We start from the raw sequence: 8,691 nt of genomic DNA on the forward strand, positions 1-8,691 counted from the left end.
ACAGAAGTTAATGGTAGATAAAATACTGGATACAAAATACAGCATGCATGCTGAAGTATTGATAGCAGTAGGGAAAATAACTGTCAATTCACTGCTACATAAAAGGTAAATGTATATTGAGATCTGAAAGCAATTCAAATTAAGCAAGTGTGATGGCAAAGAACAAAGAGCCAACTAAGTATTTATTTACTGTATGCACATTCACAATTCTTCAATTAAGCCACTGGAATAACACCAAAGAATAATTTAGACCACTACCCTTTTCAGGCCACATTATCATTGTACCATGGGGTAGTCTGAGTGAAAATCTAGTGTCTAGACATATATGCATTTTAGGGCATTAATGTCATCAACATTGAATTAAAATAGTACTTTGAAAAGTAACATAAAAGGCAATAAACTTTTTTCTCAGAAAAAGAGGGAACTTCTAGTGCAGTTTGTATAGCAGCTATATATTTACCATGCATTTTTTCCTTTTTAATCTCTAAAATATACTTCTAAGAACCACACCAAAGATTGCTCCCCACATACCCCTCCAAGATACACACACACACACACACACTCAAATGAAAGGCTGTGAAACCAATAGAAGCCATTTTCCAAAATTCTTCGGATGGCTAACTTGTGTATTTTACTGAATTACCCCCCTGCTCACCCCAATAAGCTGAAAATGCAGATGGTTTTCTGAACATTTGGTTTTCAAAAGAAGTTTTGATTCTGTGGTTCCATTGGCAGCTTCTTGCCAAGTTGCCTTCAGGACTGTTCTAAGAGTGTAAATGTTAGCATCCGTTCAAATTATTTTCTCTCAACCTATCTCCATCGACACCTGCTGAGTAAATAATAAGAACAAACCCCAACAGACAGACTGATTAGGAATTGTGAAAATCATGAGCAATCCATAAAATACAACCGTCCATGCAATGGAAAAGCAGCAAAGTTATCAACGTATCGCAGGGTATTAGTCTAATACGGGAAAAAGTGTGGTTTATTCGTACGTGTTTGGTATGTGTGCAGACAAATGATCCAACACCCACTCACAAGCTTCCTTAAAGAAATATTTGATGAAAGAATATCCGTGAAAGACATTCCCCCTCTGTGCACAAACTGTGCTGTTCTTGTTATTTCCACTGAAACTTTACAGCTAAAAAATAACTGAAGAAACTGGATGTTTTTCTAAAAGATATGCTTTAGGAATTATTTGGGGGAGTTCTATAGACTGTTATACAGGAGGTCAGACTAGACCATCACAATGGTCCCTTCTGGCCTTGGAATCTATGAATCTATTGTCTAGTATACAGTGTAATGCAATGACTGTCTGATTTTATTAAATGACTAAATCTATTAAACGATCAAATCTTTGGACGCACCAATTCATGCCAAATGTAAACATACGGTGAAACGCTTTTAAATCAATTACCTGATAATAAAGGAATAATCTTCTTACTTAAATAAAAGCAATTACTGTATGTCAAGGCTATGCATTTAAGAGATTTCTAGGATCAGAACCATCTCCTTTGTGGTGTCTGAACTCACACTTTCAATAGTTAGAGTGAATATTAGTAGTAGTTGTTGTGTAGTGCCTGAACACCATGAAGCGGAAAATTGCAAAATAATAATAAAATAATCATTTTTAAAATGTTAATTTTCAACAGCACATTTAATTCCACAGGATCCCATAGCACTATATGCAATGTGTACTTAATGCAGCCACTTTCCTACGTTTTGCTCTTTCTTTTTATTAACAATGAGTGTGACACAAGCAGAGAGGATATGGGATTTAAGAGCTGAAGTACTGCTTCTGTTACTGCTACCTTTTGGGAGTGGCAGTATAAGGACAGGCATTACTAGCGGTATGACATGTAGAAAAAAGAGGGGTGAAAGTGTCAAAGAGCATGCCACTACTCATCTCCTCACCCACACATGGAGATGACAATATTATAATGGCACTGGGCATTGTGCATAGAGTGCTAGCCTAATTTGTTTGCTTTGAAGCTGGTTGTCCATAATAAATGTGAGGAATTGCCTTGGCCATGACTCCACACAGAGCCAGCTGTCAAGTGATACACATTATGTCCTTAACCCAACCACAAGACTGTGTATACAGAGACCTGGCCTAGAATTAGGACCCCTGTTCTCAGTATTTGCCACTGCCTTGTTCCCCTATATTAGGACAAGCTGTTGCTGTTGACTGTTGTTAGCATGCCCTGGCCCTGCTCTTGCCTCTGATGGCACAAAGATTACTGAACAACAGCTGGGATTGCCTTCCTTTTTCATTTTTCTAGCACAGGATCAGTATTTTATGGAGGCTGACAGTCCACCCATTCTTTTCTTTTAGCCTTCTCATTCTTCTTCCTATAGACAACATTGTTGTTTTCCCTCACCCTAGGTTTCCTGAAATATTGTGTTATTTCACAGAATCCACTGGTGAAGAGACAAATGGTATTGTCCCTTCAGTCCCTTCTCCCCTTCCACTTCTGTCTTCTCCTCATGGGGCTAAATAATAGCAGGAATGCCAGTGGCATCAGGAGAGAGGTGGTGGTGGTAGAAACATGGTTCTGTAAGTGTCACTAACAGAAGTAGTGGTATTGGCAGTAATAAGTAAAGGAAATACAGTGTGTCAGAGAAAAACATAGTTCTCACTCTCAGGTTGGGTGCAGCAAATCAGATACACGATCATCATATCTACTTTGCTATCGAACCCACTAATCTCAATTTCTGATTCTCGGGGTTCATCTGTAGTGATATCATATTTCTATTTCCATTGATCCATTTGTTTTCCATTCAATTGTTCTCTCATATGAACTATTCTGAACCTTAAAAAAATAAATTTTCTGAACAAAATTTCAATAAATCACTTAGATGTGAAGGTCTTGGCCAATAGGTTTCATTAGAATATACAATATCATTTGTATTTGGGTAACTTACAGGAGTGGTGGCAGATGGTGGGAGTAATGTTCGTGGCTGTAAGGCGTTTTTGGTATTCATCATCCGGAAGACAGTTAGGGAGGACAGTGCATTCTGATGGTACTTGCCCACAAACACAGATTCCAGCCCCTGGAATAAACCCACCCCACCACTTCACTCCACATTCCCAAGAATACATCACGCAACTCCCTCCCTGCCAATGTACAATGCTCCGTCTTCACCACCAAGGCCAATTCTCAATGTCATTTATTGTCAGGAATCCTTGGATCTTGGTGGTTTCAGCAGCGCGGGCGTTCCTTCTTCTCTCGTGGAACAGTCGTGGTTTTGCATTATACAGGGGAGAGGTTACTAGATGTCACCCTGTAGTGCTTTGGTTTCTTTAGCAAATGCTGAATGCAGGTTAGCTCTGTCAGTTTACAAGGGAGAGGTTACTAACACTTCACCTTGTCCTTTCCCCTGCTGTCCAAAAGGAGGAAAGAAAAAACCCAGAAGGAGGGACAGGCTGATCGGTAGTCAAAGTGAAGTCATCTTGAGGCGGAGGGGTCTTTTTGCAGTAAGAAGCATGGGTCCAGGCAGTCAGTCCTTGGCACTTTACAGCGGTGTTGGTAGTTAGCAGGACTTAATAAGGGCCTTTCCAGCGTGGGGCCAGAGCAGTCTTTCGCCGATGGACCTTTAGGTAGACTGGGTTCTACCGAGTGGCAGGGTTGTTCAGGATCTTTGGGTAGTGCTTCTTTCACCTGTGTATAAACAGACTTAACATATTTCATTAGCACCTGACAGTGTTTTGCAGCTCTCATGGCTGCTTGGGCACATTCAAGCCCCCTCTCTTTCTTGGCTGTCAGCCAAGTCTTAGCTGGGAGCAGTGTCCTTGGGCGGGCCAGCATCTTGTCTTTGGACCAAGCCTGCCAGCTACAGTGTTGAGTTAACTCATCCTCTATTAACCTACAAAGGAACCTTTCACTCTCCACTCACACACCTTTGCTCAAAAATGAAGACATATACATTGCCCATTATACAGCACTTTAGTCTTATTGTTCAATGTATGCCACATACACCCTTCTAGGAAAATGACTTTATTACAGAGCTTTGGAGCAACAAGCTAGGACAAGCACACCCACTTTTGAGGAGTCCACTTAGTACAACCTCTGGTGTCCAATAGCTTTCCTCCCTCCCCAGCCCTCTGGCTAGAAATTTGAGGTAGCCAGAAGGATCCCATGTGTAATATGGGGAGTGGGTTAAGCTTGCTTCCAAAGACTGTTGGTGTGCAAATTTTAACAATTTTTTCAATTAAAAGATCTGGCCAATTAAATTTCTTTTTCTTACTTAAGCAAATGTATTAAACTTTAGTATATCACATTTTCCTGATATTATCCAAACACTTTGTATTCCAAGTTGAATAAAACAAGTATCTGCATTTTGATTTAACCCTTCTATTTAGTTTTAAACTAAACTGTCCTATGAAAAATTAAACACAGCAATTCTGGCCTCAAGACAAACACCCAAGATAGGACATAGAACACAGAACATAATTCCTATTCTGCCAGTAAATTCATGATATGTTGAATTGCTTTTCAGCTGGCATCAGTTTTCTCTGATTTTCTGAAAGACAAAAAGAACATAGATCTACCCCTTCTGGCCAGTCAGTCATTGCTTAAAATATTTCCTTTTTATACAAATACTCTTGTTAATTGCAGGCAAAACAGAGGAATTACCCATATTTTCTTGTATTTGTTTCATAGGCAGCCCAGGTTTCAGTGGCTTCTACCTTATCAGTTAAGTAATTTACATTAAAACAGATGCTTTCCAGCTTGCTTTTGGATCCAAAGTTATCCACAGCTTAAAGATTCTTACTTTAAAAAGGGCACAATAAACTTTACCAGACTTTTGATTGCCTTTTACTTTTAACTCCTGCTGTCAAACACACAGTGACCTAAAAAGGAAGACACCACCTATTGCAGGCCCGTGGAGCCTAATAAGATATTAATTAAGTAGCACTGTGTAATTGCATTCCTTTGGAAAAGGGCCCATTTTTCTTCAAAATGGCTGCAAAGAAACCAAGAATTATTTTTCTTTCTAGTATTTCACAAAGTTCAACTGCTTAATTCCCTCCAGCAACTACAGAGTTAACTTCTCACTTTCCTTTCCTAAATCACTTGCTTATCTCCCAAAAGGACACTCAGTCAACTCAGATTTTACCATTCCAAGTATTATTCCGGGAATTACGTTTCCCATTCCTGTAATTATTTACTCCTCTTTTTTCACTATGCCCTCCAAGTTTCCAACCTGTTTTCCAATCTCTCTACCTGTTGCCTGCCTGCTTGGGCCCGATCCTGTTTTTCTCTCTGAACTATCCCTTCCATGAGCACCAGCTTTGTCCCACTACCAATTTAACAAGGAGGGTGGGCTTCTTAACTAGCCCCCAGCCCTCCTGGTCTCTTCTCTTAAATATTCTCACTCACAAGGGCTATCCGAGTCCTCCCCTGTGAGGCTTGTCACCTGGACAGAATGCACGGCCAATTGGCGGTTTAACTATTTAATTTCCTCTTATGGCAGACACAGTGCTGTTACGGCATATGCTGAGCACAAATGGTTAAATTTTGACAAGTCTCTGACGGACTGGTACTTGCTTAGCCAGTGCTTCCTTTTCTGCCTGGAAGTCCTGTCTTAAGGCTTGCAACTGGTCCTGGGCATAGGTTTGAGTTGCTGCTTGATTCTTAATCTATATTTTTAATTGCTCAATTCTAGCTGTCAGGTACACATCTCTTTCCTTATCCCCAACTCCTCTTTGTACCCCAGGTATGCTATGGCTAAGGTTGAATGCACCAAGGATTATATGCGTGGAGCGAGACTCCCCGAGTCCCCCCCTCCACCAACCTGGACTTCTACAACCAGCATTACATCCACTTGCACTCTATCATCACCTGCAGGGTGGAGAGAGGAATGCTAAACCCCTCTCCGGTTCTCAGACCTACTGTGGCTGAGAGTGGGGCTCACCTTTAATCATGCAATTCTTAACATGTAATACCAACTGTGCCAAACAAAGCAAATGTAAAATATCAAGGGCAAAAGAGATAGATTGTGTGCACTCTGCAGGGTTCTCCCCATCCTCACTTTTCCATCATAACTGTGACAGATTTTCATTACCAATTTGCCTGTGACTCAGTTGGTCAGGCTAAGACCACAGGATCGTAGCACGGAGATGAAGAGAACACACCATGTGACTGAATTTAAAGCATTAATTACTAAAATAATAAAATAACAGCACTCAAGGGAAGAAAAAACGTTAATGCTCAAACTCTGACCCCCTTTTATACTCACAAACGTGTTTCCCGGGCTGGCCAGGCCCACGGGGTAGGAGAGACAGAGAGAGAGAGATGGACGGGAGGGTATCCTGTGCACAGATTGTCCAGAGATACGCTGTAAAAATTTCCAACTTGCTTTCGTTTTTGGGAGGTATTCCAGTCCAGGCCAGCTGCCTGTGGCTTCTTTAGCATCCCCAAACCACACCGGCTCCAGGGTTGCAAAGGCAGACTGTTGGGTCTCACTGGGTGGCCAACCTTCGCAAATATAATCTCAGTCCTGCAACTTATTTGCCTTTGTTTTACCTTTATCTATATTTTCTTCACAGCCAGCTGAGGCTGAAAGCAGGGGGTGTTTTGTGCTTGGCATGATCTTTGTCGATTCTTGACCTTGAACGCAAAGCAGGTTTCTTCTTATCTCTAGGCCAAGCTAACTTTTAAAATTAACCCATTCCTTTCCCTTCTTGACTTCAGCCTTAACTTAACACCTCCTCTGAGGTGTATGATTTTATTTAAATCGAAGGTACCTTCTAGTGGGAAGTGTTTAGATGGATTAACATGCATGTAATGATCCCAATTTTCCAAATACCTGTAGGTCCTAGGACCATAATGTACGTACATGTGATAGGCCGGGGTACCCTTAGAGGGTACGGGGGAATATTTAGACTGTCTCCCACCCATTTTCTAGACATACAGCAGGGAGCTGATAAGCTAAGAATATCTCTTCCGCTCGAATCACTCACACAGGAAAGATTTATCGAGGATGTCCACGACCTTCCTACACCTCCCTTCAGCAAAGAGAGACGGCGCCGCTTACTCTGATTGCTTCCAGTGAGATGGTCAGACCAGTCAGTGGCTCATAAGCGTGGGAGAAAGGGACAAGATGGATAGAGGCACACAACCCTAGACCCAGGCAGGCGATGTTGTGCTGAGGCAGCCCCCCTAGTCAGGATCTTTTACCGATCCACTGAGGCGCAGTCCACCGGGCTTGCATTAGAGGCAGCCCCAGTCACGAGCCTTTGGCTTCGCAGGGTGCTCTGGGCATCTTCCGGCGACCCTCATTTACACTGATACACACACACACACAAACACACACCCCAAGGCCTCTATTCCTGCGTACCACGATGCATCTTTAACCTTATGTCCAGACTTAATACAATTTTTCCCTTATGTGATGTGGTAACAACCCCTCAGAACCGGTACATTAACCTTATTGGGGGTGGCAAAACTAAGCCCCCAGCACCACATCAAACTAACCTTATTGGGGCGGCAAAACAGTTCCCCAGCACCGCTCTGTATCTGCTCTTGCTGCACAATCAATAAGTTTGGATGGCGTAAGCCCAAAAGGGACAGACAACCTCATGGGCAGTCCTCCTCCAATACCTCAATAGAGATTTCAAAAGGTCTCTTACCTCTATTGTGGCACCATGGGGTTCGAAGGGGAACAGTCTGCAGCAGCTGCTGTTGTCTCAGCGGGTGTTGCCATCCCAGACGAGCCCCCAAATTGTCGGAGAAAAACACAGGTCTCACTCTCAGGTTGGGTGCAGTAAATCAGATACACTTTATTACCTCAAGCAATTGCACAGACGGAGAGAGTGCACTAGGACACAGGGTTTCCCCCACTTAGGCAGGTATCTCCCAGATAAACAATTTGAGCAAGTATTTATACCTTTATTACAGACAATAATAAGCAACAACTGCATATTGTTTATACATATTCCTTCATGATATCTTATTTTACTTACCATTTCTCTTATAGTCTGCATTCTATTCTTATCTAATACAAGGTCACAACAGCCTCTTTCACAGTTGTTTTCCACCCGCTTCACACTATCCCCGCTTCAACAAATCTCGCGTTATTAAAGCTAGAGTTAGCCTGACTCCTGCTCATTTCAGAGGCCTGCATCCAAATTCCCTTTATCTACTTCCACAAGTGTAAGCAGCAGTAATTACTAGAGTACTGCTTGTTTTTAAATTATTGGTGGTGCAACTGCTGCTGGTGCCAGTATTCCTAAGAAATTAAAGATTATTCTGAGTTAAAGAGCTCTAATGTCTCCTCAGACATCCTGAACATATGCAGCTGTCCTGCAACTGCTGTATTGAAGAGAGGTGAGGAAAGTGAAGACCAAGACTTCCATATGGATTCTTTGGACAGAAAATTATCCCAATGGAGCTACCCTTCCCCCCCACAATGGCCTCCTCCCACCCTCACCATGCAGCATCCCTTCCGGGACACTAGGTCTTGTATAGACTTGGGGAAGGGAGAAACTCCAGGATCAAGGGCAGTCCAGGGGCCAGAGATTTAAATTAAACCTGTCAGGTGCAGCTATAGAAGCAGTTACAAAATCCACTTCCAAATGGAGACAATGTCATCAGACTATGCCTTCTTCAGTTTTTTACTGTGGACATTCTTTCCCCTCTGGTGATTGGCTGGGGACCTCCAGACCTCTCCCACAAGCTTTTTCAC

General features: G+C 42.3%; 1 long non-coding RNA gene across 1 annotated transcript; it reads right to left on the reverse strand.

The window, feature by feature from the left end:
• Positions 1-3,233: 3,233 nt before the first annotated feature.
• On the reverse strand, positions 3,234-7,861 carry LOC122459302. The gene is made up of 2 exons (XR_006279893.1): positions 7,637-7,861; positions 3,234-3,662 (listed from the first exon to the last, which is right to left on the reverse strand). It is a non-coding gene; the product is annotated as an uncharacterized LOC122459302 (long non-coding RNA).
• Between the last annotated feature and the right edge of the window lie 830 nt (positions 7,862-8,691).

Source organism: Dermochelys coriacea, chromosome 3 (genome assembly GCF_009764565.3).
Source record: "Dermochelys coriacea isolate rDerCor1 chromosome 3, rDerCor1.pri.v4, whole genome shotgun sequence".
In the NCBI taxonomy this organism is placed as follows: domain Eukaryota; kingdom Metazoa; phylum Chordata; order Testudines; family Dermochelyidae; genus Dermochelys; species Dermochelys coriacea.